Raw genomic sequence first — 10,686 nt, 5'->3', positions numbered from 1 at the left:
TCAGGTTATTTTTTATTCACCGATAACTCAACGGCTATACTGCCTCCTAATGATCCCATGTTGTGTTCTTTGCGTATTATCAGCTCGTCCTAACTTGCAAGGGTTGCTATTAAACCTTACGAAGTTAGGAAAACTACAATTTATATTAAACGTAAATTTATAAACTCTCATATAATATTCTTGAAGCTGAATCCTTAAATTCTTACGTCATAAAAACATGATATTACTTCAATCTTTAAAATGAATGCTGATAGGTATTCGTTTGACATAACATATATTCGTCATTGACCTTAATAATAATAACATCTAATAAGGATATCTTGGAGGCTTTGTGTAAGCCTGTCTGGGTAGTTACCACCCACTCATCAGATATTCTACCGCCAATCAATAGTAAACAGTATTCTTGTATTCCAGTTTGAAGGATGAATGCGCCAGTATAACTACAGGCACAATGGATATATCATCTTAGTTACCAAGATTAATATTTCTTCCAGCACCGTCGTCTATTGATGGTAGCAACCAGTCATAATCACCAGATTGCGTGCCTACCTTTCCTCCAAAAATCTACGTTATTTAGAAAGAAGTACACTTGGCCTGAAAAGTGTCGAAAGTTTTTTTTTACTTATTATTTGAAACGACCTGTTAATTTCAATGAATGAATCGCTGCAGGATCGTTCGCCTGTTAATGTACTACAATTTAGTTCTTATATAAAGGAACTTCTAGGGCTTGACCTTACTTAAAGCAACAAAGAGCTTTGAGCTTTAATAGACAACAATGTCGACAGTTCTATTCAGCATTTCATGTACCGTGCAAGCTCAGCATAATATGATTTGCAACATTCTATACAATTCTATAACAGTACGTATAATCTGAACTCCATCTTAGTCATGCCAGTCTTTGGAAATGGTAAAATTATTGAATGCGTAAACAAAATTCTGTGTTTGTGTTGTTGGCAGCAATTATGACGGGCTTTCACGATTGAATGCGTATACAAAAAGTCGTGTATGTGCTGGTTTACATTAAGAAGTTAGCTCATTGGGAGCCAACTCTGGTGCAGAGTGACATAGGAACATAGTGAAATTTACAGCGGGCTATCATACTAAAATATTTATACAAAAAAATGTCTCTATATTGTTAACAGTTAAAGAGTTATTTCCTCTGACGTCAGTCCTAGGAAGTATCAGGTCATGATTACGAGTATGGTTAAAATGCATTATTATTCTAACTGTAAAATTTCAGATTCGTTAAATAATTGTTAAATTTAACTTAAAAGAGTTGATTACACACCAGAACAGGTGAAAGTTATAAAAGCTTGTAAATAATTGTGTCTCTAAAGTTTTGTGATTTGTATATTTAAGAAATTAAATATGTAAAATGCACAGAGTCAGACATGCTCCGAATTCCAGCTCGTTAGATAGTTATCAAATATTCAGTAATTCTCTAAAGACCTAAATTAAAACCTAGCCTCTCCGTGCGCTTCAAAGCGAACAGTTCACGAGCGCTACAAACTTGTGCAAAAAATATCTCGTTCAACTCATTTCATATATAAATGTACAATGGCTGGCGGTTAAAGTACTCCAGCTTTCTGTTACATTAGCATACTGGAAGCAAGCCGGTACTAGAACTAGTTTTTGCGAATTATTATTTCCAACTTGAAATAACAATATAAATAATAATCAACCTTAAGGACTTACTCTCAGTACAAGAGATTCCCACGCTCTCATAGTCCAATAGGACGACTCAATCAAACTCGTCCGGAGAGCGATCAGAAGACCAATTTCTCTAAATTGTGAATTTATCGCAATCGAAACGTATACGTTGCCGTGTAGCCTTTTGTCTATTCTACTAACACAAAGATACAGACGTGGTTCGGTTGAAGTTAAATCGGAATTGAATCAAATAAAAAAAACAACCACTCTGAGGAACCAGCTTACGACGGCAGTTTTTCCAAACCTATGCGACTTGCGAATCTTCAAGAAAAGCCTGGCAGCCTACTCATTCCTCAACGGCCAGTAACGCACCTGCAAAGCCCCCTGGTGTTACAGATGTTAATCAGTGGTGATAGTAACTTTGTATCAGATAAGCCTTTAGCTCCTTTGCCACCTGTTCCAAAAAATTAATTAAAAGAAAAGGTGCCCTTTGAGGCTCGAATGTGTGACTTTCTAACTCCGATTAGCTGTTGAGATTTTTTACCTAAATATCTTTATATAAAAATATTATAACTAAATTGTTAAGACTGTTGGGTTGTTAAGCGTTCATTGATTTAATAATATCTTAATTTTTTTACATTACCATAATTATTACTATGGAATAGTAGAGGTATTCTGTAAGAAAAAACTCGAAACGAAGCACAAATCAGGATCGTGCAATGTTAGTTAATAAAATTTATAGGATACACTTATTAAAATGACATATCACTGTTTTTGAGTTAGGAAATTATTGAGCCTTGGTAACTCTAGGCGCACCACCGTAAGTCTGTTTTCAACATTGCGGGAGTGTGGTGAGGGGTGATTTTTTACAGAATTACATTGCTCCGAAAATTGGTTATTATCATTTCTGGGATATCTGGATTTGTGTTTGTAAATTATAACAAAAAAAGAAAAACATTTAACATTTTAATGTTTAAAATAATATTATTTATTTGTACAGAAGTAAATAATATTATTTAAGGTCGCCAGTTTTAGAATCACACTTTCTATGAAGATCCACTTACCAGTCGATGATCTCATCTCGTCAGCTTTAAAGCTCTCAACAAGATAAAAGCTAAATCTAGATCGACAGATCAATCTCCTTCCTGTTTCTTTTAAACATAAAATTGCAGAACATTTTTCTTTATTGACATAACTAAAAGTCGGTAGACAACTCAATCGTGATCGAATTACTCGTCTTTGTTTTTCTATAAGGCTTCCACCATGAACTGTCGCCATTATAATAACTATCAATATACCAACCTAACTGTTATATTAAACGTTATATTTAAACGCACACTCATATCCATACTGTCGCATATACAGTTACAGAGACACACACACACAATATTTTGATTAATTAGAGTACTTAAAGATATTTTTGTATTGCTTAAGTTTTAAAGTTTTGAAGTGTGTGAATGAATGGAATTTAATTATAACTCGCGGTACTCAGTAGATCATCGTGCAGATGTTAAGACTGATATTTAAAAAGGGATCTTTTATTATTAAAATATAAATAGGCATATGGAATTTTGTAAATTTTATCTACCAAAGAGCTTTTCTTGATAGGAATTGCCTTACAAACTAAACGAAGTTTTGGTGACCAGGTCAGTCCACCTTGTAGTGTAGAGTGCTTGCCCACGTTGCGTTTTCCGTTTAGTGGTCGCCACTCGAGAACTTTCTGCCCAACGGTCGTCGGTTCTACGCGCTGTAGGCCACGTCCACTACCACTTTAGTTCGACCTGCGGATTTCGTCATTTCTGATACGGTCTCGTAGGGAAACTCTCATCTTTCCATTATATTATAAATACAAATGTAACTTTCCGTCTGTTGAACTACTGAATATAATTTGATGAACTTGTAAGAAGCAAACTTGAGCCCCAAAGAAGGACATAGGCCTCTTTTTTATACCTTAAACCTACGACAACAAAATACGCGGGTAAAGCCGATTAAAGTGGCGATAATTATTATTATATATTTTGTAATGATACAATACTTATATTTCATTTGAAGTTTAATATTTTTCTTACAATATATTACGTTGAAATTCCGAGACGAACCCGAGTTATTAATATAAGTAAACACTGTCGGTTTACTTATATTAATAACTCCTCTCCTCCTCCTGATTCCTCGGCAAAGTCTCAGTCGCTCCGCGTGGCCTGCCCCTCCCCTCATAACCACACCCGCCTCACCGCAAACAACCACCAAGTTAAATTAAGCCAGCGAGAACAATTGTTGGCCGGAATTACAATTCGAAAACTGTAATTTTATTATCGTTGAGTGTTAAATTCAATTTAAACGGTTTGTAGAAATGTTTAAATATGTTCCGAGCGTGTGCTGAACTTTTAAAATATTCATACGCTATTTAAAGTTAGACTAACTCGGTCTATGAGCGCGAGGCGACAGCGGTGACTTGTGACTCACTGCAAGAAATCTACCACAATTATGTGAGGAACTATAATACCTACTTTTAAACTTTGAATACGAATCTTTTGGTTATTATTATGTTTAATTATATTTAAATTTGTATTTTTTCCATGTTCCTAATATCGCCAAAGATATCCACTAATAGACAAACAACAAGACGGGTACCTTAATTCCACTCATGAGGGTGAAACTGTATTTTTATATGTGACCACTGTCACAAGTGAACAATAGCCATCACAGTCAGTCCACAATCGGCGAAGCTATTGAGAAACATTAAATACTAAGTCGAATTGATAACCTAAAGATAAAAACCGTCTTCTAACATTTGACTAAGCTATAACTGTTATATAGACTATTTTCATAGTAACGTGTCTCATGATATATAATCTTGGAGCTAGAGTTCTTTAGGGATAGTTTTAACAAAGTATAACTTACTTTTTTACTTCCGAAAGTATTACTTACGGAAGCCTTATAGTATATTTCCAACGGTATCATATATACCTACAACAGAACCGATCAGTATGAACTCAACAACTATAGACAAACTCATAACAACAAGTTGCCGACTTCGCAAAGTCAATACATCCTTCCTGGGTCAAGGAATTATATTCTATAAGAAAATTTTAAATTTACCAATTTATAAATCATCAAATTATACAAAAACATACGAGCCACCTCTTCTAAAGAAGTAACTCTAATACGATTAATATATAATTGAAGATCAAAATATTCTTTATTCAAGTAGGCTCATAAAAGCACTTTTGAATCGTCGTGTTACAGTGTTGAATTATTACTTTACCTGAAATAATATGAACACAATACATTGTGACTTTGCTTAAATATTACACAATTATGCTTATAAGGTACTGTATAAGATGTAAGCTAGCTTAGTGCCAGGGAAATGGCTGAATTTCACGTCGCTTTTAGAGATTTCATCGAGATAACCGATCTGATCTAATTAAGCGCAAGTTAAGCGCTTTGCTTGGTTTAATAAAGACAGTGTCGGCGCTCGCTACAATTTCAGCTGCAGCGCTGGACGGAGTGTATTATAATTGTTACTCAAATGAGACTAGGTACTATATTGCATATTGTATTATATAAATAGGTTACCTTGTATTTAATATAAAGTTCGAAGTGCCGCATCCAAGAGAACAATTTATGATTGTCTAATAAGATTTACATTACCTTTATTTTTGGTTGTCTGGTTAATTGATAACATTTTTAAAAAGTTACTAACTTACAATTAAGCCAATTCCCATCATAAACTTCTAGTTAATTAACTACATTAGAGTTTAATAATTACTTGATAAAAGATATAACTGAATACAAACAATCCTAATCCAAAAAAAAATCTAATATTGGGCCAAGATTTGGGACACTTTTTTATCGATTGAATTATATAACCGGTTTATAAGGACAAACCTCAATTTTTTAAAGAAACATGAGAAGAACCGGCGTCTGAAACTCTGAGGGATTGTTTTTTTTTATCAGCCTAAGCTAATATAGTGAATTTGAAAGTAACTCGGAATGTTTGTATGTCTGTCTATTCACGCCCAATCCACTGAACTGAATTTGATGCAAATCGGAATGAAGCAAACTTGAACCTAAACGAAGTACTTTTTATCCTAAGACCTTACGACCAAACCCTAAAAATCGAGCAAAGCCGCGAACCACAACTAGACATGACTCAATTTCAACATTGTAAAGAAACGTAACACAGAAATGTCGCACTCATTCAACAACATCATTCGTTCTTGAAATATGACCTATCTCTTGTGCCCTAAGAAGTTTTACTTCAAATTATTCAAAATATTTAACAAATATTACAAGTCTATGTATATTTAACATTTCTTCATAAATATGTGCGCTAAGTCTCACCCCCATACCTCACAACAAAATAACTCATTAAACATTAGCATTTCGCTCCACAACCAGCACGTACGGTAAATAGCTTCATTATATAATATGCCTTATTCATATCGTATTTAGAATGTAAATAGCGTATACATTTTGTCTAGCTGTAAGCAGGTCTCGCTTCAAATATACGCTACGAGAACGTGACGCGACGTGTTTTATGAGTAACATAAATATTAAGACTGCAGAGCATTGTGTAGACGCTTTTAATAGAATAAAGTATATTACTAAGAAGAGTATATCAGAAGTTAATAAAAGTCGGTGCGAATCAAATTCAGTCGCTTTATATATATAATAATACATATATATTTTCTTTTCGAGTCTTATTTTCAACTTTTGCTTGAAAACTTTATGCTCGACACAGTCAAAATATTTAAATAAAAATATTCTTTAATATTTTTTTATAATATATGGATCATTTTATGGCAAGAAGTCACCACCGCCCATAAACATCAGTGCATAGAAAATTTTAACAATTCACCAAGGATCTCTATTTGATAACTGCTTAAATGGAAAGGAATGGTTAGGGGGTTAATGACCTCTGGAATATTAAATTGTTTTAATCAATCCACAACCAAGTTTTTTAACTAATAACAATAACGAAGCATTAAGTTTTAACTCTAAACTGACATACAAAAGTTTTATTTAGCAAATATTCAAAGAGTCAAACAATAGAGATGATGTTATTACCTTCACCAGATGTTAAGGTTGGGCCGTATGTTATAAATTACATTGATCGGAGCGGAGTTAGGGGTGAGGGGTGAGGAGGGTGATCGTGTTTGTAGAGTTAATTATATTCGATCCAAAGCGAGGCATTTGCATCTAAAGCAAGCGATAATAACAGTTCAATCTCTACTATTAGAAAACGTTTCCGTAATGTGAACACTGAACACGCTAACAGGTTAATCAAAATCTAAATCAGAATCTACTTAAATTCCATCTATACAGGATTAAATTAAACATACCGGTTCGGAATGCAGGCTAGTTTGAGAGCAATCGGTCAGAAATTCGTTAGTTAGACTTGTATACTAATGGAATTACTCAATAAAATACTATAGGTAAATGAATATCAACAAGTACTAACTCCAAGTTTTTCTAAACTTGATCTCGTATTGACTAACAATATAATCGTCCCGTCATCAACATTTTATTGAAAAAATATATAATGCTAAGCGATTCTCAAAACAAAAATTGGAAATATAAAGATATACAATACAAGCCTTATGGTTTTTTTATTAATTATAGTTTAAGACATTGAGTAAGATTAGAGCATTCGCAATAGGCCTACAATTACTGAAATGGATTTATGACTCAATTAGTGAATATTTTCCCATGTTTGCAGATTTCGCACCTGATTTTTGAGTACAGATTTTGGAGGATTTTGTTGTTGTTGTACGCATATATAACACAGAATAAATTTTTGAAAAGCATATACGTAATTTTATTTCCTTTAAATGATCTCAACAAAAGTTTGCTAAGTATCTTCATTCTGTGAACTATGTTAAGTATAAAAAACAGACAGAAAAATGAGGCGACTTTTTTTTAAATCCTAAAGCACATATTGCAAAAAAATCGTTTCATGATTCGTGCAATACCAAATATAATCAGCCGAATTATTAAGACTGACTTACCTAGTCGCATATAAAGTAATTGTGAAATTAATTAGGTTTACAGCGATTAGATAACTAACATTTAATTGTATTAATTTGATTAAACCAATAACTTACTTAAAACCAACCAAAAATTTTTTTCTTACCTCTATCTTCACTTGACCTCTTAGCAATCAACTCTTAGTTCAACTGTACCTGCTAGATAATAACGAAATTTTAAATTCCTCCGTGTGTTGTAAATATCATATAAAGTATTTATATTAATGATTGTTGATCATATTCAGAAACGCTTATATTTTTTAAAGTCGATTTTTTAAAGTGATTTACTACCTCAACAATATCGTAGAATTTACGTCAACATCACAATACTCAACATCTACTATCTAAGAATAAAACAAAGCAACTGATTTTGATGCGGTTTTAATCGATAGAGCAATTCAGGAGGAAGGTTTATATGTATAGTACATACATAATATAGAGAAACACTGATAATTTTAATGGTTCCTACTTTGATGTGGCTGACCCTTACGAGATATATCAAAATAATGTACTACAGTATTGTAAACCTTAGAAAGGTCTACAAAAAAGTCCCGGATAGTTGATGTCGATCTCCTAGGGATAACTTACAATAACCATTTTTTATCCATTACTTTTTACGAGAAATAATAACTTATTTACGAAGCGATTTAAAGCATTATAGCATTAATGCTTATCCAATTAAGTACCTTGAATACATTATGCTTGAACTGACTGAAAAAGCTGTGAACGTTATAAAGACATTCTATATTATATTTAGTATCAGTATTGCAACCGTGCGAAGCCAGGACACCGGTCACTAGTATAATTAAATGTATGAAGTTTGTACCCAAAAAGTGACCTATTTGAAATGGATTTAATTTGTTATGTAGTTATATCTGTATTTACAGAAATCAAAATAGACATTGACACTGGAAAAAATATTGTCATTCTCAAAGCCATTCCACCAAATAGATTATGTTCGTATGAAATGAATTTGGCTCGGTGTGTTCACGCCGACAACTTCCAGATCTCTGTTTCAAATTAATCTCATATTTATGTATATTTGTTTTGCAAGTACCTGTATTTGCTAATAATATATTATAAACATTCGCAACAGTAACAGCGCTCGTTCCGGTGGAAATTACTCAACAATCAATTAAGAAACCGGACATTGTTTCTTCCCACGAGGAAATATTTCTTATGAGGAAATGAAAATAAACATTTAAATATAAAATATTATTACATAAAATGCAAACATCACTAATCCAATGTCTCTACGGAGAAATCTTACTAACTAAACCACTGAACAGAATTTGATAAAATTTGTTATAAAGCAAGCTTAAACCTGGTGGAGTGCCTTAGGGTACTTTTTGTATCTAAAACCTTCGACCGCCCCCCGTTGTAAGGCACGCGGGCGAATCCGCGGGCTAAAACTAGTTAATCGTAATAATAAAAAGTGACGTCATGTGTTTCATTAAACTTTTTGTTATAATTAAGAATGATTGTGCGTGCAGTGGCACGTGACCGGTTTTATAGAGGAATGTTTATTTTAATCGCGTTCGTATTTTTTGCAATGGAGAGCACTCCGATACTTTCACATTAATTGTTGTACTTGTTATTGGGAAGTGTGTTCAACTGGTTCCGTGGTGTAGTGGTTATCACATCTGCTTTACACGCAGAAGGCCGCCAGTTCGATCCTGGCCGGAATCATAATTTTTGTATTTAATTTAAATAATGTCAAAATTGAACCAAATAATTTAATTACTGAATTATTTTTCGATTCTTAATAATTTTAACCTTTTGGCATATGTTTTATGATATGTTTATAATTTATTAGATTGTATTTACGTATATTTTATTGTATTTGTTTCATTGTTGACCTGTATTATATATTTACTAATATAAATATGTTGTACCCACGACCATCTAATAATAATGACGGCAAACTGTTTTCTTATTTTAAAAATAAAAATTTAGTTAAAAATAAAAATCTTTTGTCAAAATACTATTTTCTGACGTTACTCCACTTCAAACGACAAAGTACGTGCGTGTAGTGTTTATGCACGCACATACTATTGTATGTAATATACCTACTAGCGGTCGATCATTACTCGAATTACACCGTCGTTCATTGTTAACAAAAACATACGATACATAGATTCAAATAATTAGATAGAAAAATGAGGCTAAGTTGGACGACAACTTGTCATTATTACAAGGAAAAATTCCAAATAAATCTCAAAATACACTTTAGTTGTTGTGTAATATGTAATGTTTCTTAATAAATATGTACATACATACATATATATATATGTGTGTGTGTCAAGAACATGGCATGTCATTTTTTTAAATATTTTAGTGTCATTCTTATGTATATTACTTTCTGCCCTCTTACTCCATATAAACCAATTAAGACAAATATCTCTGTCCTCCGTCCTCCTCTCTGTACCTCCGTCTGAGTAATTTTCCTAAAATGGGATAGAAAGTTTTTGCTGCAAGTTTTAATATATTTACATATAACTTTTATACGTGTAAACGTGTAATGTACCTGAACTCTTCCTATTGAGCCCTGGACGGGTTATATTGCACCCGGTAGGTGAAAATAGTACTAATCGAAAACTTAATGCAGTTCTCAAAAGAGTACTTCCATATGATTGCAGGTTAAGCATTGATAGATCTCGAGTGAAATTGATGAAAAACGGAGCCGGCAAGAAGATCGGCTACGGATAGCGGCTCCATTGAACAGTTTCGCCATGAAAAATGACCACAGAATATATTATCTCGCCTTTTATACACGTGACGGGTCCATTACCATTTAGATTTGGGAGAAACGAACGTGCGGTATTTTATTTTTGAACCATCGATTTCATTCGTCGTATGTTTCGACTCGAAAGTCGAAATGGCTAGAATACGAAATGAAAATCTAAATATTCTGTATATAAATAGGCTCTTATAAATATAGCTTACAGAATAATATTAGGAGTCATAAATTACCCTAGTTTTAGAGATATAGCCCGTTTATTGACAA

The 10,686-nt window shown here is 33.0% G+C and overlaps 1 non-coding gene across 1 annotated transcript; it reads left to right on the top strand.

The window, feature by feature from the left end:
• Positions 1-9,295: 9,295 nt before the first annotated feature.
• Trnav-uac (transfer RNA valine (anticodon UAC)) lies at positions 9,296-9,368 on the top strand. The gene has a single exon. It is a non-coding gene; the product is annotated as a tRNA-Val (tRNA).
• Positions 9,369-10,686: the final 1,318 nt, after the last annotated feature.

The sequence above is a fragment of the Vanessa tameamea genome, chromosome 16 (assembly GCF_037043105.1).
Source record: "Vanessa tameamea isolate UH-Manoa-2023 chromosome 16, ilVanTame1 primary haplotype, whole genome shotgun sequence".
In the NCBI taxonomy this organism is placed as follows: Eukaryota; Metazoa; Arthropoda; class Insecta; order Lepidoptera; family Nymphalidae; genus Vanessa; species Vanessa tameamea.
This window is presented reverse-complemented; position numbering and strand designations above follow the sequence as displayed.